The sequence below is a fragment of the Theropithecus gelada genome, chromosome 6, assembly GCF_003255815.1.
Source record: "Theropithecus gelada isolate Dixy chromosome 6, Tgel_1.0, whole genome shotgun sequence".
NCBI classification, from domain to species: Eukaryota; Metazoa; Chordata; class Mammalia; order Primates; family Cercopithecidae; genus Theropithecus; species Theropithecus gelada.
In genome coordinates, this window is record NC_037673.1 from 132,552,595 (window position 1) to 132,577,390 (window position 24,796).

The 24,796-nt window shown below is 39.1% G+C and overlaps 1 protein-coding gene and 1 long non-coding RNA gene across 7 annotated transcripts in view; one reads left to right on the top strand and one right to left on the bottom strand.

Moving 5' to 3' along the window:
* Positions 1-3,547: 3,547 nt before the first annotated feature.
* LOC112626186 lies at positions 3,548-8,966 on the bottom strand. The gene is made up of 2 exons (XR_003119837.1): positions 7,398-8,966; positions 3,548-3,822 (listed from the first exon to the last, which is right to left on the bottom strand). It is a non-coding gene; the product is annotated as an uncharacterized LOC112626186 (long non-coding RNA).
* SMAD5 (SMAD family member 5) overlaps positions 6,893-24,796 on the top strand; it is a 49,712-nt gene continuing 31,808 nt past the window's right edge. The window contains exons 1-2 of one of the 6 annotated variants that reach the window (XM_025388020.1): positions 6,893-7,010; positions 21,001-21,075. The gene's annotated coding sequence lies outside the window, so the exon portion shown is untranslated. Of the gene's footprint in view, positions 7,011-7,271; positions 7,522-12,458; positions 12,500-21,000; positions 21,076-24,796 lie in introns of those variants that run through there. The other 5 variants (XM_025388019.1, XM_025388022.1, XM_025388024.1 and 2 more) reach the window with 5 other exon arrangements.

Genomic DNA, 24,796 nt, shown 5'->3' on the forward strand with positions numbered 1-24,796 from the left:
TTTGATGAGAAGGAGCAAGAAGAGTCAAGAGTGGCAGGCAAAACATTTCAGAAGCTTCCAAGGTGGAGAGATAGAACAAGCAAGGTGACCACACATACAATGATCCTAATCTGGGGAAGAATTTGTGACATGTGAGGAACAGAAAGAAGGTCAGTGTGAGCAAGGCACCTGCGAGAAGTGGGCCATGGCAGGGATCATATCACTCAGGTTAGGGCCCATGTGGAGAAAGTCAGGGAGGAAGTTGGGATTTGATAGGAAGTGCAATGGGAAGATCTTGAAGAGCTTTACTGTGACAGTAACCGTAATCTTATTTATATTTTCAACATGGAATAGCTGTTGGGTGATAGAGGGCGTAGAGTGAGGCTGAGTGGAGGCAGAAGATAGTACAGGTGAGAAATAAGGGTGACCCGGACTATGACCTGTAGATAATAGACACAGAGAGAAGTGGATGGATTTGAGCTATGGTTTGAAGGTAAAACTGATAAGACTTGGCACTGGATTGAAAGTGAAAGGGCAGCCCTATTTAACTCTGGCTGTTCCATCTAACAGCAGCCATCCTTTCTCATCCCAGCACTCTCTCCCTCAACCTCCGTTCATGGTTTTATTTTTCTACCAGGTACTTGTTACCATGGGACATATTAAGTTTTATTTGTTTTCTCACTATTAATAATCTGTTTACTACAGCTTTAACTTTTGTCTGTTTTGTTTAATGTTTTATTCCTGATGCCCCAAACATTGTTGATACATATTAGGTATTCAATAAATATTTATTGCCTTATTGAATAAGGGCATTAATTTAATAAATGAATAAGTAAATGAGGGTGAGACAACATAAGTGAAGAATGTTTTTAGTTGGCTATTGCTTCATAACAAACAAACCTAGAATCTCCGTGGTGTACAACAACAGACATTACTTTTTCTTACTCTTGGGTCTGTGGATCAGCTTGGGTAGCTGTGCTTCAGGCTTGTAGGTCTGTTGAGCTAGGCTCTGGACTGTGGGTTGGGATCCACTCTGCTCCATGTGTATTTTCATCTTCCTTCGATCAATGGCTACCTGGAGTCTGTTCTTCTAAATGGTGGGTGGCAAAAGCACAAAAGACCAAATTCAATTTCAAATGAGCAAGGAAGCATATTTCACCTTCTCTAGTGGAAGATACTGCATGGCAAAGGGTATGAATGTGTAATTCCACAACAGGGAGAGATTGAGGGTTAAAGACCTATAATCCAATCTTCCATTATGACAGCTAGGTATGGCTTGAACAGCTACATGGATGGAACTGCCATTTATTGGTATGGGGAAGACTGGAGCAGGAACAGGTTGGGGAGAGAGGATAAAAATTAGGAGTTCAAATTTTCACCTGATAAATCCAGTGAGACTGCTGATGACAGGAATCACAAGTGGTAGAAATGTAACTGGCTTAAGCAAAAGCAGAATATACTGGTGAATGTAATTGGGAAGTCTAAGGAGGATCTTCAGAGCTTCAGGTATAGCTGGATCCAGGGACTCAAAAATTTTTGTCAGGGATTTGACTTAGCTTCTGTTTCTTTGATCTGTTTCTCTCTTTTGGCTTCATTTTCAAGCAAACTGCCTCCACATGGTGGTGAGATAGCTCCAGGAAGCCTCAGAGTCACCCTTAGCTTAGCAATGATAGTAAAAAGAAGGACTTTTCTCTCTCAACATCCATATATCAGTTTAAAAGATGATACTGTTATTTTGCTTATGTCATATGTCCATTTATCAACCAATCACACTGGCCTGGGTAGCTGGGGCACTATGATAACCCTCCTGGGTCCTGTGCCCATCTCTGAGGTAAGGTGTCTTGTGCTGTAATTAATATAGTAAGGAAATGATATCACAAAGGAAGCAGGAAAAAGAGGATTGGGAGGTATCGAGGCAGACAAAATCCAAACTACTGCAGTCTGGTAGAGATGGTAAGAGGGTAGTTGAACTTACGGGTCTGGCATTCATTAGCCACATTCAAGGTGGAACCAGAAATTTGGGAATTGTCTATAATAGATGGTACTAGAGGCCTGGGAGTGAATAAGATTACCTATTGGAGTATGAAGAGAAGAGGGTTTATTGTACTGTAAAATGAATACACATTTTATATGACAAATAGATTTGCTAATTCATTCTTAGAAATTGCTGGCATATCAGGACAATACATGTGTTTTTTAAAATAAACACCTGTATAGAACTTACTATGTGTCAGGAATTGTTCTAAGAACTTTGCAAGTCTGTATGCATGTAATCCTCATAATTCTATTAAGTTGATACTACAGTTATACCCATTTTACAGATGAGGAACCTGAGGCAGAGATTGGATTAAGAAACTTGTGCATAGTCAAACAGGTAGTGAGATAGTCTGTGTTCAAATGAAGAAGTCTGGCATCAGAGTTCTCATGATTAAGACTTCATGTAGTTAAAGAGCTTCCTAGAGAACATGAAGTTTTCATCTCTTTCCCCTCTCCTCAATTCCATAACACTTTCAGATTTTCACCTGCTGCTCTGGATTTGTGGTGGGGTACACATGTGGTTTGGCTCATCTGATACTATGTTTCTGAGATGAAAACTGAGAAGGTAGAACCCTGGAGGTTATTCAAGTTAACTTGGGGAGTGTTCGCCATCAGGAGAAACAGATGCTGTTTAAGTCAGGAAGAAATGAGTGTTCGCTCCAAGGCCTGCTTCAGAAAGCCTCTTTGTTTTATGACTCTGGGTGCAAGCAACCCTTTTAATTTTGTGTCTTGGATTCCAGCCATAGGAGGCCTTCTTTAATGTGGCAGATGGCTGGAGACAGGCAAACCAGGTTTCTACACTCTACATTAAGCTGCCTTCCCTAGAGAGGAGTCTCCTAATTATGTTGCTCTGAAAAAGAGAAGAAAAGATACCTTAAAATGGACACATTAAACCTATACCACGTGTAAAGTAACCACCCTCTTAAGCATCTGCAAACATGTGGAGGTCAGGAAACCTTTGAGAATCTGATGAAAGTTATAGGCTTTTTCTGCAGAAAATTTGTATGTAGGTATATACACAAAAATGTGCACATTAATTCCCGGGGGTGGGGTCACGGATTCTCTGATATCCTTCCCTGAAGCTTCAAGGAGTCTGTGGCTGCCAGATTCCTGTGCTTTGAGTGGAGGCAGCTGTCATTCTTTTACTTTTTCTTTTTCCAATACATTATGATCTCAACTTCTGAGTTATGAAAATAAAGGGTCTGTGGATTATAAGGGAAGTGTTTCACACCAGAACACCAAAATTTTACTGGAAAAAAACTCCTTTCAAATATTGGATAAAATTACTTTTCCATATTCTCTGGTCAGCCTGGAAGCTTGGCTCATTCTGTTAAAGACTGACATGAAAGCTCTTCTGACAAACATGATGAACTTTTTCTTTTTGGATTGTGGGGTGTGCCTCTGCACATCATTTCCTTGGAACCTCACTCATCTCAGAACTCCTCAGTTGAGTTCTGGTTTCTGCACTGTTTCCAATATTAAGAATTGTGTGCAGTCGGCAGTCTGTCAATTAAAGAATAACACACAATTCTCAGAACTTGGAAAGGAAGCTTTATTGTTTCCGAGGACTCTGCTGGAGGAGTCATACATACTTCGCCATTTCTTCCTCTGATGTCCATTTGCCATGATTGTCTGAGGAAGGGAGAAAAAGTCTTTGAAGTGGCTACCAGGATCCTTTGCAGATCTCTGGGATGTCATTGACTCATGCTTCTATGGTGGGTGACTCCCAACATCATCACATTCTTCCAATTCTCCCAGTAGGGTATGCAGTAGTCATATAGGCAAAGCTTTCTGAGCTACAGCAAACTACGAAATTAAGATATTTATTAAAGATTTTCAAACCAAAAACAATTTGCCTCAATTACCACACGTTTTAAAATAAAAAATATAGAAATATTTGTAAATTATTCCAGTTCTTCATCTTCCATATGTTGTCTCACCTTTCCCAAAAGTTGCCTCCTTCTTAGACCTGAAAAACTCAAGGTGGGAGTAGGTCATGGCCTAAACATTTAGGCTAATTCTCTACATCAGATTGATAATATAAAAGATTATTGAAAAAATTCAAAGGAAAGGATTATTTCTTCCATAAACATCAACCCAACCCAAGAAAAACTATTTGGGATTTAAATCAAGGTTTCTCAACCATTGCAAAACTGACATTTTGGGTTGACTAATTTTTGGTAGAAGGAGGCTGTCCTGTGCATTGTAGGGTATTCAGGAGTGTCTCTGGCCTCCACTCCCTAGATGCTAGTAGCACCGCCCTCCTAGTTATGACAACCAAGAACATCTTCAAACATTGCCAAATGTCTCCTGGGGGTGCAGTCACCCCTGGTTGAGAATTATAGGCCTAAATTGTACAGAAATGGGTTTCTCTACAAGTAAAGTAAAAGTGAGTATTGGAGTTGCTTTTATCTGGTCTTCTCGATCAGGTGAATGGCTGAACGAAAAAAGCAATTTGTCTATTTTGATGCCCCACTGACTATGTCGATCTGTTCAGATCATACTGTTCTACATTTGTTCTTAGATCCCATTTGATTGCCAAAAACAGGGACTTCCTTACTTCATTCTTATGGTTCTGGGATGCCTATTCATTTGCTATTTTATAATGTTTTTGACTATATAGATATTTAGTGATCCCTCTGATTTTCTATAGCCTTTGAGGTCTACGTAATTTCTTAGACCTTCAGAAGGCTGCTGGTTTGGTACTAAAATTTCCAGTCCTCCCTTCTATGTTATCTCTTCCAACTTTAGACCTAAACTGAGCTCAAACAGCAATTTGGAGAGGTTGGAGTCTCTGGTTGATTTGATCAGTATGTGGACACATAACTTAGGAAGCAAAACTGTTGGCTGTGAGATTACATATGTGATTATGAAAAGGAATCTCGTAATCACAAATTCTTCTGACATATGTATAGTGACTGCAAAACAGCAAATAATTTGTTTTGGGAAGGATTTTACTGGCTGTTTGAAGTGAGGAGTATCTCTACCATACAAAATATTTAAACCAAATTGTTATGTCCTATAATGTTCAACAAAGCACTCTGCAAACATCAGTTCTGGAAAAAAAAAAGTATCCTCCAAGGCAGGATTATATGCACTTCTGGGAGTTGTAAACCCATGCAGGCTCCAGAAATATTTGCCTTCCAAGGGCTGGAAACTTCTGAATTAACAACAAATAATCAGTGAGTGTGACAAAGAGTTAAAGTACACAGACTTTACTTTCTCAAAGTTTATGATGTAGTAAAGAAGTTTAAGATGGAGACCTGAAATTGCAAACTGGTGGCCAGTAGGCTAAATCGGGACCATGGATTTGTTTTGTTTGGCTTGCATGTAGCTGGCCTCCAGAATGTCTAACAGACTGAGAGGAAGGGGGCGGGGGGGGGGGGGGGTGTGGAGGGAAGGAGACAGGCAAAGAGAGAGAAAAATAGAAAGAAGTTGCTAAACAGATATAATTGAGATTTTTGCATAAAAATATAAATTTCCAGCTTTGCTTGAAAAATCAGAATATCTGCCAACACTGGGCCCCTATTCCCACATTTCCCTATGGTAATGGTTGGTTGGAATGAAATAGCAGTGACCCCTTTGGTCTCTGGAACTAGACACTAGCTCTCTGGTCTCTTCCCCCACTTCCCCTTCACTCTTTTACTAGGCCTCTGTCACCATTTGAGATGGCCACCCCTAATGCAGAGACTTCTGGAACATTTATTTAGTTTCTTCTCCATTTAAATAAACTTCTAGAGCCTGGAGCAAAATAGCAGCTGAGGCATTTGTGTGTCAGATGAGATGACCCTGGCTCAGGCAATGGAGGTGGCAATTGAGGTGTGAGAAATGGTCAGATTTAGGATATATTTTGAAGAAAGAGTTAGTAGAATTTCCTGATGGATTGGATTAGGGTGTGAAAGAGGATTCCAAAATGACTCCGATTATGATTTTTACTTATTTTAAAAAGAAAACCTATACTAGAGCATTGGAGAGCCAGTATTGACCTTTTAAAATAAAAACAAAAATATTCAAAAGCTTTTTCTTACCAGCACTCTTCAAAGCGGGTTTGCTATGTGGTACCAATATTATATTCTGGGAAATGCTGACAGTTTTGGAAATTTGGAGGAAAAAGCATTGAGAAGAGCTCCAATTACTAAGAAAAGAGAGTCCAGGAGACGGGGTGGTGTATATAAGCCTATGGATGGCATCTCTGCACCTCAGTGGCCCCATCTGTCCAGGGGCTGGGTCCCCACGGGATCTCCCTCCTCACAAGGAGCTGGAGAGGGAATGTGTCTTGAACAACTGGGGTTGCAATCCAGTGTATGGACAGTCCCACTCCTGGAACTCCAGGGTGGGCACTCGCTCCATTTCCATAGGCCCGCAAGGGTTCCAGGATTGCCCCGTGGGAGGGGTTTCAGTGCTGCATCTAGTAAGAAGCTGTAAGATGCTCAGAAACATGTTTTGAAGCTACTTTGCGCAAAAAGAAGATTCTTCATTCAGATTTGTATTACAAATCAATAAAAGTAGCTAAGTAGTATCTGAAGATGTTTTTGTTTACACTTTATATGTGACAGAAAATCTCCAGTTGTCTGTATCAACGACTATTACTTAATTTTATTACAATGTATGCTGATTTGGTTAGTGGAAGCTACTAGCGCCTACTGTGGTGGTGGTGGGAGCTATCTGACTCCCATTCCCAGGCCTGGCCATCGATGCGAAGGCCTCCAGCTGATCGGAAGTCGGCGCTGGCCGGCGCGGAGCCAGACGCGCAGGCTTCTTTCAGCCGCTCTGGCAAAGTACCCCTCCCTCCGTCCCGCAGCGGTCACTCCACCTCTGGCGCGCATGCGCCGACCCCAGCGGGCGTCCTCCCGGGCTCCCTTTCCCTCCCTCCCTCATCCGGGTCCTGGGCGAGCGGGCGCCGTGCGCGTGTCCCGCGGCCGAGCTGCTAATAAAGTTGCAGCGGGGAGAAGCGCAGCGACGGCGTTGGGAGAGCGCGCCCAGCCGGCCCGTGAGTGAGTGAGGGTCCCCGGCACGCGCGGGCGAGCGGAACCAGGGGCTGCGGGCTCTTCCCCGGCGGACTCGGGCCGAGGCGGGGGCGTTCGGCGGCGCACGGAACGGAAACGATCCGGGGCCTGTCGGGCGGGAGGTAGGCCGAGTCCTGGCCTGCCGGGGTCCCGGCTGGCGGACACGGTGCGGCCCAGCGGCTGCGGAGGCCTCGCCGGCTGGCCGGGGCGTCCTGAGGCGGGGCCGGGGCTGGCCCTTGTCCCAGCCCCGCCGTTACCGCCCAGACTTTGGAGGGAGGCGTCTGGGACGCCTTGGAGGGGACCCCCTGACCCCGCTCTGTCCTGGGGAGCGGTTTCCTTTCCTAACTCGTCTGATGTACCACCCTCGATACACACCCCTGATAGGACTGCGGTTCTCGGCCGGACAGCCTAGGCTGCTGCACTGCGAAGTTGTCCAGGGGCTCGATGAATCCGTCCTGCTGTCGCTTTGTGTTTCAAAGATAAGGATCCGCGCTTATCGGTGGGAATTACACTCTGGGCAGTTGTGACCGGCTACTGCAATCAGCTGGTGGTTAGACCTGGTTTCCGCCACTTGCCATGTCAGTTTGCACCACTGCAAGGATTTCTTCTACTTCATGTAAACTCTGTGCTGCAAAGAATATGCCAAAGCAGCGTCTTTTTGCCTTCATCATATTCAGCCGCTGGCCGGGTCCTATACTTTAATATCAGGGCTTAAATTAATATTCCAGTCTCTTCCCCTCCCCTTTTCCCCTCTCCCCCTTTCAGCTGCTGTTACTACGTGGAGTTTGGAGCCTAAGCTTTGAAAACTCCCATGTGGCGCGCCCGTCTTAATTCTGAGCATGCTCAGTAGGCAAAACAGATTTTTGGTTGCAGAACTCGGGCGAGGATAGTCGGGGTATTTGGACGTTTGCCGGCTTCCTAACAGAATGTTCCGATTCTGGTGGTGATGGCATTGGAGAATGGAGCTTAGGCTGGTCTGTAGGTGAGGAATGGCTGAACACCCTGAGCCAGATCTTTATCTTGATTGTAAAGACGATGTTTCCTGACCAGCTGGAGCTTTGGGGGGGGGGGGGGGGTTGTTGCGGGGGGAAGAAGCAATTTTGGCTGCTTGTGCATTTAAATGGGTGTGGTGCTAAGTATATCTTGTTTACCTTATCTTTCTGTGGAAAAGTTTTGATGTCTAGGTTTGTCACATCATGCCTGTTGCCTAGCACTACCAAAAGAGTTCTTATCTAGCAGCAAAGATTGGATAGGTGGAGGTCGTGGCTTGGCCTCAGAAGTTGAGAGGAAAGGATATTTGGGTTGCGTTTTTTAAAATTCGTATTTAAAACTAGAGTACTTGAATTTCCGCAGAATACCTGAATTGCCCAGAGTGAATTCGTTTTTAATTTTAATTTGAAAGGCAAAAGTTTGAAAACCTTAGTCCCAGTAGGTTTAGTAACCTTCCAAATAACTTACAATTTCTGCTAGATGCCAGTGCAGTAGTGTCCGTTGTGGGGAAAACAGTACCTACACTCAGTGTGACAGTTTCACATTTATTGATCCAAATATCATTATGAAATTAGTGTTCCAAATTCCATAAGGAGCTATCTGCAGATGTGTAACAAATTATTTTAATCTTTTATTCCTTTGGTAACTATTAATATTTTTTTCTCTACGGTGAAAATTGTAAAAATACAAAACTTAGAAGAGACAATTTAACAAAACTTAATCTTCATAAAGGTTGTAGATATTGTGTTTAGATTTATAAAGTTTAATTTTGATGATGATTTGTATGATTGTTCTTATTCATCTTCCTTTCCTTCCCTCTCCACATTGCTGCTCCCTCAGTCTTTTGTACATTGCTGCTGTTAATTTACCCATGTACCTTTGTTAAAAATACCTCATTCATCATTTTGTGCATTCCTTTCAGATCATAGCCGAAATAAGCAAGAAAAGTTAGATTAACCTTCTCAACTGACTTTTCTCTAAGGTTTTAAAGGCATCCACATGATATGGTCTAGTTAAAAGGAGGAAGAGAGCAGCAAACTGGAAAAAAAGAATAAAATATTTTCGTAGGTTCTGTACAGATCTGGTAGTATTATCTGCGTGTCTGGTTCACTGTGGTAGGCGCCACAGAAATGGGTAGATTGATAATGTGTTGCATTTCTTTCCCCTCTGGCAAAGTCAGCTATTAATTTCAGTGGGAGACAGTGGCAGAATGTTGTTACTAATGAGGTTTGAATCAGATTGTTGTTTACTGTTGGTTATGTAACATGTTGCTGGGAGTATTATTAAAAGTTGCATTCTGTAGCAAAGTAGAGGCAAGTAAATTCTGCTTACCCTCTTCACTGGGTTTTAATTCTTGGCTGAACCTGAAGGCACATTAGACTACAACCATAATTATACCTGGGCAGCCTGTCTGTTTCCTGTTTTCATCATGAACCCAAACATTATGATTTGCAATGATGATCTTTTTTGTCCTTTGCATTGAACGGAGGCAGTGTGTTTTCTCCCTCTACTGAAAACAGATTTGTAACTTGGTCAAATTAAAGATTTTAGTGTTTTGAAAACTAGGCAGTAAAATACCAGTTTTTCATTTCTTAATACAGTAACTTAAATTGAAATACCATCTAAAAAAATCTATTTCATATATATTCTTTGTATTTGTAAATTTTAATATTGCTAGTACTTTGTAGAGTTAAGGAAACTTTTTGTTTATGACATATCAGTGTTTATTATTACCAGATGTATATGTTGGTCTAGGCAATGAGCCACACATCTGGGTGAATTTCAGAGCTGACTTGAGTACACTTGATGATATAGGTGTCTATTCTCTTGATTTATCAGTCTTCTCTATTTTTATTTCTAGAGGGTCTATGTTCCTTGTATCTGTCTGTCTCTCTCTGTGTACACTAAGCACAAAGAAGAAGGCAAATAGTTTATTTCTTCAGGTGTTATAAGCAGCTTATATCCTATGGTTTGCCAGTCTACTCATAAGGTCAAAGACATTGAATAAGATTCCCTTTTATAAGGGATACTAGTAGCCTGAGGAATGATTCTTATCTCTACCAGTCTGGATATTCTAGAGAAAAGAATACCTGGGAAGGTAGGGCCCAAGGAAGCTGGGGTGCAATATAGGGTGCTTTCCCATCAAAACAGATGATGAAGGACCCCTGGAAGCTGACCCGTGTCTTCCCCCTGCCCGACAGAGTCTTGCTCTGTCACCCAGGCTGGAGTCCAGAGGTGTGATCTTGGCTCACCACAACCTCTGCCTTCTGGATTGGAGCAATTTTCCTGCCTCAGCCTCCCAAGTAGCTGGGATTACAGGTGCCCGCCACCACTTACGGCTAATTTTTGTATTTTTAGTAGAGACGGGGTTTCACCATGTTGGCCAGGCTGGTCTTGAACTTCTAACATACTTTGTTTTTTCCAATTCTGAAGTTGATAGAATGATAGTCATTGGAATTTGCAGTTCGTTGGTGTTGTCACACACCATTTACCTGCAACCAGAACTCTGAATCTGAGAAGTACGTTTACTAAATGGGAGGTCAAGATTTAGAACTCTTTTGGAAGAATTGTTAAAAACTAGATTGTTGTTAAGACTAATCTCATAGGCCACTTTCATATTCTAACAGCCTTTGTTGTTTTCCAACTTGGAAAGATGGGGTAATTACAGCGTTCTTAGGTTTTTCATAAATTATCAGCTAGTTCTGGGCTATTTGAGAGTGTCTCTCTCTGTAGCCCAGGCTGGGGTTCAGTAATGTGGTCTTGACTCACTGCAATCCTGCCTCCCGGGTTCAAGCGATTCTCCTGCCTCAGCCTCCGGAGTAGCTGGGATTATGGGCACCCACCACCACATCCAGCTATTTTTTTATATTTTTAGTAGAGATGGGGTTTCACCATGTTGGCCTGGCTGGTCTCGAACTTCTGACCTCAAGTGATCTGCCCGCCATGGCCTCCCAAAGTGCTGGGATTACAGATATGAGCCACTGTGCCTGACTGGGCTCTTTATTTACTTTTGATTTTTTTTTTTTTTTTTTTTTTTGCCTTGGGCAGCTAGGTGGGGAAGTTTTTGGCCCAATTCTAGTAGAGTGGTGTTTTCAGTGACTTTTCTTTCTCCTTTTACTGTATCCTAACTTGGTTGAGATGATATTTTGCAAGAAAGAGTTCTTTATTAAGTCAGTTCTGTACAATACTGTAATTGTAATTCACTTTTGGAAGCTAGTTATTAACATACATTTTGTAAATGGGTTTTGCTCTTGGATTTTTTGGGATCCCCCCCTCATCTCTTCCTATAGCATATATGTAATTTATAGGCTGGTACTCTATAGAAGTTTGAAAATGACTTGACCTATTAAGATTTTAGCAGGGTTTTTTTTTCTTTCGATATCCATATATGTTGTTTTGTTACACTGAAAATAATATTTAAAAACTAGTGTCCCATTCCCACCTTTTCTCTGAGCATAGCAACTGGAGTCTTGGGAGGAGGCTTACATTTTTCAAATTTAACTATGATCTCAGAATATGGCTGGTGTTTTCAAGGCAAGTTTTGTTTTGTTCAGTTTTGTTTTCATGATGTGTTAGGATCTGCCTAGGATCCTATCTGGTAGGCTGTATAACTTGAGATCTAGTTATTCTGGTTTGTGTGTTCCCAGGAAGAGGGAGTTCTGCAAAAATATTTAAAAGCCAGTCTTCTTCTATTCTTCTTAGTCACATCTTCTGCCCACTTGTCTACTGTACTCATTGACCATTTCTTATTCTTTGCAGTTGAAAGTGTAAGTTAAGTGAATGGTGACACTAGAGCTGAAAATGTAGCCAGAGCCATGTTTATTCCCTTTTCTTTTAAGCAGGGAACTAGAACTCTGGGTGCACATGAGCTATCTGGAGAACATCTTCATAATGCACTGTAATATATGTCGTGTACACAGGTTAGCTCTTTGTGCTCCACAGACACATTTTACAGTCATGATTTGGTATCTGCACTTGATGGTTTTATAATTTAAAGGAAATCGCTACAAAGATTGACCAGCTCTGTGTCTGTTCCTGTGCCTACACGCCTGTACAAGCATACTCAAACACATCTGGTAGCAATGTAGGAAATCTTGCAGGCTCTGTGAGGGTGAGTGATACATTTAGATCAGGCTCTGTTTAATTAGGGGACTTAGGGGAGCAGGTGAAGCTTAAAGAATGATTAAAAACTGGGAAACAAAAGTCTGGCTGTGGGAGATAATAAAGTAGAGAATTCTGTGGGCACAGAGAGAATAGGCAAGAAGATTATGCACTGAGAAGTATTGGGAATCATGAGTTCAGCTCCTGAAGGGCTTTGAAATCTGCTATGAGAAGTTCTGATGTCTTTGGAAATCGTGAGCCACAGTTGAGGAAAGTGGTGATTTAAATGTTTCTCTGTGAAAATAATTTTGGTGCCCATGTAATTTTATCCTGTCTTTCTTGTAGATGTTCCTGTAAAGAATAGGATTTCTGAATCTAGAAGAGCTGTGAGTAGACATGCTTTTGGTTTCCTTTTCCTCTCTGTGTGCAGTTGTGAATGTGGCTTACAAGTTTTATAGCAGTTGTATACCTGAATCTAGGGATGGTTTGACAGCGGTGGTGGTGGTGGTGATCTACTTGCTGACACTTGGTGAATACTATTGATAATTAGAACCACAAGGGTAAGAGATTTTTACAGCTTTACCCCCACATCCCCCCTGCCCCCAAAAGTTACCCTTAGGTTGTATGTATGCAAGTGTCTTTCTTCCATTGCAGGGGATCTTGAGCACCTTGGTTCCCAAGCCTGCTGCGTGGTCCGAGATTCTTGTTAAAAATGTGGGCGATAAGGCCCTTCTGCCAAGCCTAGTGAATCTGAATTTTGAGGGCTGGTTCTAAGGAATTCGTTTATTTAAAAACCCATGTCCGATTCTTTTGTATAGGTTTGAATTAGAATACGATGGGTTGCGACCCATATGGACATTTATTTCATGGGATGATGTGCTCAGGAGATTTTTGGCCAATAGTGTTGAGGAAAATTTGGGGAATTGGTTTGCTTGTCTTTTTATTTCAGATTGAAGCAGTCATAGAGATGTTGGAGCAGAAAGTGAAGGAGTTGTTTCTGTGAATTTACTTTAGAAATCTGGATATGAGCTCTGTGTGTGTGTGTGTGTGTCTTTATGTATGTATGTGTGTCTGTATATATGTGTGTCTTGGGGAAGGTATTGAAGTCAGTTTGTGTGGGTGTTTATTATGAAAGTTGGTCAGTATGTAGTACTTCCATGACCTGAGGTAAGAACAGGACCTTTGGGTTATTGATTTAACATGAATTCATTTGAAATAGAAGCCTTGTGAAGCTTAGCAACATTTTATTGTATGGTTAATGTGTATAAAACTTAACCCTGAATCTTCCTTTAGCTTTCTTATCTGCATTTTCCAAATCAATTGATGTCAAACCTCATTCTTCCAATTGTCCAGACTGATACCTTGGAATCATTGTTAACTCCTTTGTTCTCACACACCCCATAATCTCCTTCATCGGGAAGCTTACTGTCTTTCATATGTCTGCTGCTCACCACCCCACTGCTATCACCCTGGTCTAAGCCATCGTCATCTTTCCTCCCTCCCCTAGATTACTGCATCTCTGAGCTGGTCTCTCTGCTTTTATCATTGCTGTCCAGCTCTCCTCCTGCTTATTCTCAACATACCAGCCAGGGTTTATTTGTTTATTTATTTTGAGACAGTCTTGCGCTGTCACCCAGGCTGCAGTGCAGTGGCGTGATCTTGGCTCACTGCTACCTTGACCTCCTGGGCTCAAGTGATCCTCCCACCTCAGCCTCCCAAGTAGCTGGGGATCACAGGCATGTGCCACTGCACCTGGCTAATTTTTAAATTAATTTTAATTTTTTTTTTTTTTTGTAGAGACGGAGTTTTACTATGTTGCCCAGGCTAGGCTCAAACCCCTGAGCTCAAGTGATCTTCCTGCCTCGGCCTTCCAAAGTACTGGGATTACAGGCGTGAGCCACCATGCCTGGCCCAGGATAACTGGTTTTTTTTTTTTTTTTGAGACAAAGTCTTGCTCTGTTGGCCAGGCTAGAGTGCAGTGGCTCACTGCAACCTCTGCCTACTGGGCTCAAGCAATTCTCCTTCCTCAGCCTCCCAAGTAGCTGCGATTACAGGCATGTGCCACCACACCCAGCTAATTTTTGTATTTTTTGTAGAGATGGGGTTTCACCATGTTGGCCAGGCTGGTCTTGAACTCCTGACCTCAGGTAATCTGCCCACCTCAGCCCAGGATAATTCTTTAATAATGTAAGTCGAGAACTATCATGTCTGTTCTCAGAGCTCTCCACTGAGTCCTCAGTTTCGTTAGACTACTGTAAAAGCTAAAGCCTTTATATCCAGCATGGCCATTCTGGCTCTCTGGTACCTCTTTGACCCCACTCCTTACCTTTTCCCCCTTGTACACTGTATTCTCAGGCTATACTGGTCTTCTAGCTCCTTAAGTATGCCAGACATGCTCCTACCTTAGGATCTTTGCATTGCCTGTTGCCTTTACCTGTAATGGTTTTCCCCCAGATTACGTGCCTGTTGGCTCACTCTTTTATATCCTTAAAATTTCAACTCAGTTGGCACTTTCTTGGTGAGACCCAGCCCAGCCACCCTGTTTAAAATTACACCTTTCCTCCAGGACTTCTTGCCCACTTTCCCCTGTTTTAATTTTTCTCTATAGCACTTTTCACCTAACAAACATACCGTTTACTATATCTCGTTGGCCTCCTCCTGCTGGAATATAAGCTAAACGAGGACAAGTGTTTTGGTCCCTTTTATTAACTTCTATATTCCTAGTTCCTAAAATGCTACCTTAATAAATACTCTTTTGGATGAATGACTTGAATGAATTTAACAAGTTATTGTAATGTATGCGGTACTGTTTTTTAAAGATTGTATTCTAGTATGAGAGACAGAAATAAAGTTAATGAACAAATTATTGTGAATCAGTTAATACTGTGATAAAATGAACATAGTATTGGATTAGAGATTAGGGAAAATCTACTTTATATAGGATTACAGGGTGATCAGGGAAGGTATCTGGGATGAGACCTAAAGCTGAGACTTAAATAATGATAGAGCTAAAAATTAGTGGCCAGGGATTAAGAAAAGTGGTATAAGCAGAAAATGGCATTTGTAGTATCTGAGGTTCAAAAGACGTTCCAGTGTAGGAAGATAAATGCTTTTGAAGAATGAATTCTTACTAATATTTATTGGGAGCAGGAATAATGCTTCGGGAGTTTCATTTCATTGTTTTGAGGAGCAACAACTCATTTGTAGTAAGAGGACACACTGTGAAAAGTGCTAGATACCTGGATTACATGCCCTTCCTTTGTCTCTCTGTATTTCTGTAATAACTTGAGTGTATCTCATTGTGCTTACATATAGGGGTATAGTTTGGTGTCTGTCGTGCTACGTTATTCTGTGAAGGGAGATTCTATCCTGTTTGCATTTTTGCTATTCCTACTGTTCACTCACATAGTACCGTTGTATGGGACTTAGAAAAAGGCCTTCTCATTTATTTATTCCGTCACCCCTGCCCGGTCCTGATAAACCCCCGCATGTCCTACAGTGTCTGCTAGATAGTAGGTGCTCAATAAGTGTTTGATGATTCATGGCTATTATAGCTGTTGAGTCAGTTAATGCACATGTTCTTAAAGAAGTAGGTGTACTTTATGATAATCATTTCTGTATTTCTGTTGATATACCTAGAGTCCTATAGTTACGGAAGTATTTGTACCTAGTTTCTGATTTGATTTTTCTTAGTTTCAGCCTCCAAGTTTGTATAACCCCAAGTATATTAGAGCGAATTGTTTTGAAGCATGAATGACTCATGATAATGTGAATCCTCTCTTTAGTAAGGGTTCATAATATGGCTGAGGTATAGCTGCACTTTAGTTTTGAAACCTGTTTTTCCTCTGACTCTACAAGAAATAGGTTTACTTTAAAAAATATAGAATTGGATGAAGCAGAAAGTGAAAAGTACACCTAACCCCACCACCAGAGCTAATATCACATCCCCTTTCTTTCATTAAACAAATATTTATTGAGCATATGTATCACTAGGCTTACAATGATGAGTGAAAACAGATACAGCTCTTCTTGTGGAATTTACATTCTTGTGGGGACAGACTGGAAAGGTAAATGTGAAAACATAGGTGTGGTAAGTGCTACAAAGTAGCAGTATGTGATGCAGTAAGCATATAAGAGGGGGACTTCTTGTCAGGACGGTTTGGGAAGACTTCCCCAAAGAAGGGATACTTGAGCTGAAAGAGAGGTGAGGTGTGTGTGTGTTTTGTAATGTGATAGGTTCTTTTGTAATTCATGAGATACCATAATTTTATAAGGTTTTCATTTATGGCTGAGGTACCACTGCATCTCTTTTGATTTACTAGTGACATTCTGTGTTGTTCAATCAGCGGTTGCAGTTTTTCAGAAGAATCAGGGAACCTCACATACATAGGAATTTCTAAATATTATTACCTTGGTTTTCTTTCTAGCTTTGAGGTCATTTCACTAAGAAATGACAAAATACATCAATAAAAGGGTATTATTAAGTCAAGTCTTCATAAACCAAAGGTATACTATGAAAGGCCAAGATAATAGCAGATAATGGGTTCATAGCTGTTAAGTCCATCCAGTTTCTAGTATAAGAAGTAGCATATATTCCTGTCTGTTTAATTATTGGCTCTCTGTGCTTGGTGTACATTTTTTTAAACTCAATTTTAATGCCCTATTTCTGTTGGCTATCATATGGAAATAAATCTAGGATAAAACTAAGTGATAGGTTAAATGGCATATGAAACTCTTTATAGCACTTGTTCTTTTTTCCATTACTCTCTAAGATCTTACAGAGATTACGGGTAGTGTCTTTTAAGCCTGAGTTCCTAGCATGGAGTATTCCTGACATAACACTAGTGGGCACCCAATAAATTTTGAATAAATCAAATATCTCCTCTGTCTAACATCACAGTTCATCTCTCCAATTAATATGATCCTCAAAATCTACGTATTTATTCCTTTTTTCCTTGAGCTTTTCTCTTCTTCCACTTTCCAGTTATACTGTTCTTTCTGTTCCATGTATGTACTCTAAATACCTCATAAACCAGAGGTATACTATGACAGGCCAAGATAATAGCAGATAATGGGTTCATTATCTGAGTCTGAAAGTGTTTGATCATTCAGATTTAATTCCATTCATTCATACGGCAGTTTTGATGAAAATTGACTGTCTCACCTAACACAAATTGTCCTGTGGGTTTCCTAATGGGATTTTAGATTTAGATTTTGGGGGATTCTCTGGTTTTCAAGCTAGAAGTGGGAATTTCCCTGAAAGGTTTCATGGACACTGTTCAGTTTAGTTTGTGTTTTTCTTTTATGATGCTCATGGTTAGCCCATTCTGAATTATTGTAACAAGGCTTGGCTTTTAAAGAAAAGGCTGTTTGACACTTAACATTCTGAAAGTTTGGTTTAATACGGCCCTAGTAAGAGCAAAAAAGAGAAAGCAGAATTTGTCTTCTATCCCTGATTATATTATTGAAATAAGACTAACATTTATAAACAACTGTTTTACAATAGGTTTCTATGGAGGTTTATTGCAAAAGAAAATAGCCTGATGATTTAAGTTCTTTGAAGCCTATTGACTTTTTGGTTTTCTTAGTAACTAAATATATTACCTTTTTATATCTTTAGATATATATTAATATGTCTTACTATATTGGTATATATTAATATATATTATTCCCACTGGTGTACTTTAGGATAGGTATGTTAGGTGACTCAAGATGAGGATTACAGAGGTGCAAATAGAATCTGCTCAAAAGCCAGATTGTCCAGGGCATTATTTCACCTATGTGGACTGTCAGATGCGTCCTCCCTTGACTTACTGGGGAACTCAGAAGTAAGCATGCCCTGGAGCACCTGAAAGTGCCAAGGATACAAATCATGTATGCTATGCTAATTGGGTTCTTTTTGAGACAGAAGAAAAATTTCATTTTCTTTAGGTAATTTGTCAAGTTTCTCCAAAAGCAACACTGAGGAATATAGGAGAAGCTATGAGAAATATAGAAAGAGAAAAGAAAAAAAAAGAGTTAAAAGAATGAGAACAAAGGAAGGGGGTTGAATGACAGATACTGGTGGCAAGTGATGGGGAACATCAGAAAGGACTTTGAGAGAGGAAAAAAGAAAAAGCCACCATATTTCTTCTAAGATGTACTTTTGTTTTTTCACCTCATAACATAACAGTAACTGTCGTACAGTTAATGGCATCTGAGTATTGCTTTTGGCCAGGTGGCAGTTTTGATCTAGTTGTCATTGTACAGGCGTAGCTCTGACTTGCTGTTTCTGTTGCTGTCATTTCAGTCTCAGTGTGGACATTGTTTTAACTTCTCTTGTTGAGTAATTGCCACTTAAAATATTTTCTTAGTTGTTGTTTTCACATCTTCATTTGCATGCTCTAGGAACACCAAACAGGCACCAGTATCAAAATTTGCAGGATGGTTGTCAGTGGCTTGAAAGACAGTCCTGGAGCAATGTCAGAACATTCTTTATACTTACATTGTTGATGGCAGAAGGTTGATACTGTGAAGAAAAATTTTAAGTGATAAGAAAGCATTATGCTGTTTAATTTGCAGCTTTTTCTTCCTTCAGGGTTCATAAAATAATGCAGACTCTTAAAGTACATGACTGTATGTTTGTTGAAATAAAGGAGTCCAACCATTTATTTAAAGTCCTCAGCCTGATAGTGACAATGTTCATGATTATTACAACAATAATAACTACATTTGCCCTTTATTGAGTATGCACTGTGTACTGAGTTAAGTGTTTCTCACTTAATTCTCAGAACCTTTTAGGGCTATGGTATTCACGATACAAAATAGGAAGAAATGGAGATTTTGGGTGTAAGTGCTAGATCCAGAATTTGAACCCAAGTGTATTAGGCTTCAAATGAGGTGCTGTAGCTCCTTATCCTGGTAAATAAAATATTACTTTGTGAAAGACATAGAAGTTTTTATGCTTAAGATAAAATTGTCTCCCTTCATCCTTCTCCCCAGAAGGTCATATCCTGACTTCCTTTTAGCAGCCTTTACATCTTTAGGTCAACTCCATTCTCCACTGTGCATCGTAGATAGATATGGGCAAATTTCAGTTGTTCTATTAATTTGTAACTATTTAGAGTTAGTCTGGATCTGATTTATATTTCAACTGTTTATTATCTAGCTTAGTGCCTTGCCTTTTATAGGCACTCAGTAAATATGTGTTGTATAAATAAGGATATAATAAGTGGGAGCTTAAGTTTAGCACTGGTTATTATATATATTTCTGCCTCAGTAGACTCTGAAAGCATTTAGAAAAGGAGTATAGAGGACCAAAATTTAGCTGTCCAGTAATCTGTAATGTGTAAAGACTGTAGTTGCTAAATACAGTCTTTTGGGGTTTTTCTCTATTATTGGAATAAGTGTAGAGATGATGTAGAAGTGGGGTGTTAGACACATAGCTGATTTAAATTGAAGATGGGTGTTCTCAGTGTTTCTAAATTTGTTTTATTTAGTGAAAGGCAAAGGGGGCATGAAAAATTAAATCAACTTTTCAGAAAAGAGACTCATAAAATTTTCAGAGGTATTGCAGCTTCACTTGTGGCTCGTGTAGCATGTGCTAATATATGCAAATCAGAGTGTATTTTATTTTTTGTATACATAATGAGAAATTTTTTCATAACTGAGTACTTATGTGAGGATACTAAAGTAAATCTATTGCTGTAACCCAAGCTGTCTGATTGTTTTATTTCTAATTGTGGACCAAGGTGTTATTTTGAATATGGTATAGTCTGCAGAAAAGACTATAGGACAAAATGCATCCATTATATGGGTACTATAAAGAAGTTTTAATCTCAGTTTAGCAATTTTACTTTTACTATAGGTGGTTTAGTTCCTTCAGAAACCTAGGTGTTAAATATTAAGAAAATACATGAGTGAAATATGATTGCACCATTAAAGGCATTTAAAAAAATCTATATATTGGGGTGAGGGAAGAGCAAATGCTTGTGGTGTTAAATGGAAAATGCAGAATACCAAGTAGTATCATGGTATATCCTGTTATGGGCAGTTGTGGGCAAGACTATATATATGCAGAGGAAACAAATATAAGCATACCATATGTTAATGGTATGATTATAGGTGAGTATACTTAGGAAAAATATTTTTTAAGGAAAAACATTTTTTAAAAAGTGGTGCATTTTCTCATCATTTCTGAGATCATTGTGTTCTAGTGATAAGTGTGCTAAAAATGTCCTAATGATAATTAGAAAGGCTTTGGAGTAAGACCACCATAAAAAAATATGTATTTTTATGCAGTGGTAGTAAGCATATAGATAAGCCTTTCATTCCTGCTGATTGACCTAGCACAAACCTGGAAAGGTTGGGTTAAAGTTGATAGGTTGATGACATACATTAAGTGGTATAAAAATAAGTTTGAAAATGCGCAAATTAAGCTGGATTATTCTTGATCTCTTAAACTGTACAATCTTATGATAATATTGAACAATTTCAATATTTTGGAGAAGTCAAAGGAATATGGAGAACAATTAGAGACCTTTAAGGGAAGAAAATTCCTTGGCAGGCGGCTTTCTTTTTAGGAGGCAGTGTGTACAGTGGTTAGGAATATAGATTCTGCAGCTGGACTGCCAGGGTTCAATTCTCAGCTCTGTTTCTTGCTATCTGTATAATTAAGCAAGTTGCATTTAATTTCCCTTTGCCTGTTTTCTCACCTGTAAAATGAGAATAATGGAATTTACTTTATATGGCTGTTTTGAAATTTAATGACTTTTGGTTTCTAAATGTAAAGTCCTTAACAGTACTTGGCATAGTGAGTGCTCAATAAATGTTAGTGGTTTATTATTATTATTACCATCATCAAGGGAATATTATGATTCCTTTGCTTAAGCAATAGATTTTGTTTTAGAAAGCAAGCTGTTGAAATTATTGAAGTACCTGTTGCTATATTCTAAGAAAGTAAAATGTACAGACATCTGCCTCTGTAAGTGGCCTTTTAAGATCATTCATGCCCCTCTGTTTCTTTAGGCGGTAACAATGCAGCCCATGTTTTATGCCTTCTATAGAGAATTTCATTTAAAATGAAACCACTGAAAATTGTAGACCACCATTTTATACTAAATGGTGAGTAAAAGGTCTGATTTTATCTTGAAGAATGAAACTAAAATTCTAGGAAAACATTAGCTTCTAGTAACTGTAAACATGCATAAATTGTTATAATGAACAAATAATGGATCAAGTGTGAATGGATAAACAATTTTTCCCACAAAATAATTCAGTATCATGATATGACAGTCTTTAATTTGACATTTGTGGCATTAGCTTTAAGTTGGTTTTTTTTTGCAAAAATATAAAAATGTATATACATTTTTCCAAGGACCTCTGTTAATTCTTTGATAGTCAAACTTTTCTTACCCACCCCCCAACAAAGAATGTCTTGCTTACTGATTACTATAAAAGTGGTAGATTCTCCAAGCCCAGTGTTCCTCATCCATGCATCAAGACTACAAAAAAGCACAAACTAATACATAGAAAACATGGAGAATCTTACAATACTGAAGGAAAGATTACATGTTATTCCTTCTGTACAACATTTACAAACAGGCAAAACTATAAAAGACATCACATTATCCCCATGGGTCTTAGGGACAAACAAAACCTCAAATATGTTGATGCTTATGCTGCTTGCTGTCCCCTGAGTAACAGAGTTTCTAACCCAGGAGCCTCATGTCCTTTGGCGACATGCAGAAGACAGTAACAGGCTAACTTGTAAGTGGGGTAAAATTAAATGCTAGATCCTACATTGTTTGCCATCATTTTTATAAACTTTGGAAATCTTGGAATTTTTGCAAAATCTGTAGTCTCACTCATGGTTCATGAGCCATTACGGTGAGGGAGACACTTGTGAATAGGGACTGATTTATAAGTGATCAGTCACAAGTATGTTTTAAAAATATTTTTAAAAATTGAAATAATCATATAGTAAAGCACACAAATTTTAAGTGTACAGCTTAATGAACTTCTGCATATGCAGAAGTCATCTGTAGAAGTCATCTTCTACATATGCATGTCATCATCACCCAGATCAAAATAGGAAAATTTCTAGCTCCCTAGAAGGCTGTCTCGTGACCCTTTTAGTACTCTTCTGGCCTTGATGGCATAGGTTAGTTTTGCCTGTTTTTAAATGTTGTGTAATCTTTCCCTAAGAATATATGAGAATTCTCCATGTTTTGCATATACTAGTTCTTTCTGTAGTTGTGAAGTATTCCATTTTATGAATTTATTACCAGTATTTACCTGCTCTACTGCTGATGAATATTTGGGTTCCAGTTTGGGGCTATTATAAATAAAGTTGTTAGGAACATATACTTGTCTTTTGGTAGACACAACACTCATTTCTGTTGGATATATACCTAGGAATGGAATTGCTGGGTCATAGGGATCTATGTTTAGCATTAGTGGATACTGTCAAACAGTTTTCTAAAGTGACTGGACTAACGTATATTTCTACTATCAACATATGAGAGTTCCAGTTGTTCCGTATTATCATGAACAGTTAATCTTTTTTTTTTTTTTTTTTTTAAGTGTAGCCATTCTGGTAGGTACTGAGTAAGATTTTACTGTGGTAGTTTTTGTTTTCTTTTTGCATTCATGTGATAACTAATGATATTGAGCCCATTTTCCCATCCAATGGCTATTTTAATGTCCTCTTTTGTGAAGGATCTGTTCAGATCTTTTGACTCTTCACTAGTGAAGTTAATTTTTATGATGAATTTTTTTTCCTTTTGTAACTTTGTAAGTTGAGACGTAGATAACGGTACTTGGGTAGCTTGCACATACCACTTTACCAGTTTGGGAAGTATAGAAAACATTTTTAGAAATAATTTCATCAAAAGTGCTAAATTTTTTAGTCATTCCATATTTGAAGAGTTGAGTGTAAGATTTGCTCCTCTCCCTGTGCTGGTTTTACTAGTAAGAGTTCTAGCTTTTAAAAACTGACACCTATTGTTCTTTTTGAAACTAATCTCTTGAAATTTAGTGGCATACCATTCACCAAACTCACTGGCCTTTTCTTTGTTTACTTTCTCTTTAAACTCTCCCATATGTTTAATCTTTTGCAGTACCATTGTATCTAGTTCTATCTTTTTAATAATGCACTATCAGTAACTCATTATCAGGAAACTCTTTCCTAACAGTGAATGCTTCCTAATATTTAGGTGTTTACTTACTGTTCTTTTCACTGTTGAAAACATATATATATATTTGTTTCAGCTCTTTGTGCAAAATCTTAAATCTGTTTCTCATCTTTACCTGGCTAAACTTGTATCTCCAGTCATGACCTTTTCCCAGTGGAGTTTACCACCATCTCTACTGACAAAGCTGCCTTATGAGTGTTTTTAATTCTGTGGGTAGAATTCTCATTTTATCATGATCTTAGTCAACATGGGTTTAAAATTTGAAGTTATCTCTAATTTCAAGATACAGTTAATAGAAAAATCAGTGACCATTCATTAAGTATCATAGTGTGTGTTATGGCACATGGAATGGTCCAGGTGCTGAAGACTACTTCTTAGGAGGATTTTGTACTGTATTTGGGAAGTTAGGATATTATTTATGTCTTATTAATTAGTTTTTATTATAAATGTTCAATGACTATAGCCTCTTCAGCAAGGGGTGGTAGAGGAAGTCTTCACAAAAGGGGATAGATTGGAGCCCATCAGTAAGAATGACTAAGATTTCTCTTGGAAGACACAGATGGGCAGAGGGGCAGGGATTTGGATTGGATCAGAAGGTGTGTCTAGTGGAAGAGTAGTGGGCAAGGTTAGATTATGACTAGACCTAGCCAGTCTCTTAAGTCTTGGTTCTTCTTCTGTCTGAATACTAATGATTATAATTAATGTTTGAATAGTATGGTTGAGTTTGTAAAGCTTGTGTTAGATAGACATTATTTATTACTTCAACATTTCTGTGACTTAGGAACCATCATCTCTATTTTACAGAAAAGTTAATAGGCTTTGAAAAAGTGATACTAGTAAAGAACAGAATCTGGTGGGCACAGTGGCTCAAGCCTTTAATGCCATCAACTTGGGAGGCTGAGTCTGGTGTGTTTCATTTTCAGGCATATTTTTATTCTTTCATATCATAGATATCCATAAATAACAATTTTTTTGTTTTAAGTTTGATATAGACATCCTTAGAAAGGTATATATGTATTTTTACAAATTGCTTTTTTTACTCATTTATTTGATAAATGGACACTATTCTAGGTCCAGGGCATCCAGTGGTTTTGAGGGCAGATGAGGCCACCTGCATACTAACATGTCATTGGGGAAAACATAAAGTAAATAAAATTGATAATGTAATATCAGATTAGGGTAAATGCTATAAAAAATGAACAGGGTTGAGGATAGCGAATATTGTGAGAATGGGCTGTCATGCCATTTTCAGTCAAGTGGTCAGGGAATTCCTCTTTCAGGAGGTGACCTTTGAACAACTGAATTAATTTGAGTGAGTATACTGCGTTAAGTTACAGGAGAAGAGAATTTCAGGGGAGGGAACATCAGATGCAAAGGCCTCAGGTAGAAATAACCTTAGAATACTTGAGAAATTGAAAGAAGTCAAGTGTGGTTAAATGCAATTAGGTAGGATAATGGTTAAGACATGAGTAAGGAGAAGCCAAGGGCCTGATCATGTATAATATTGTA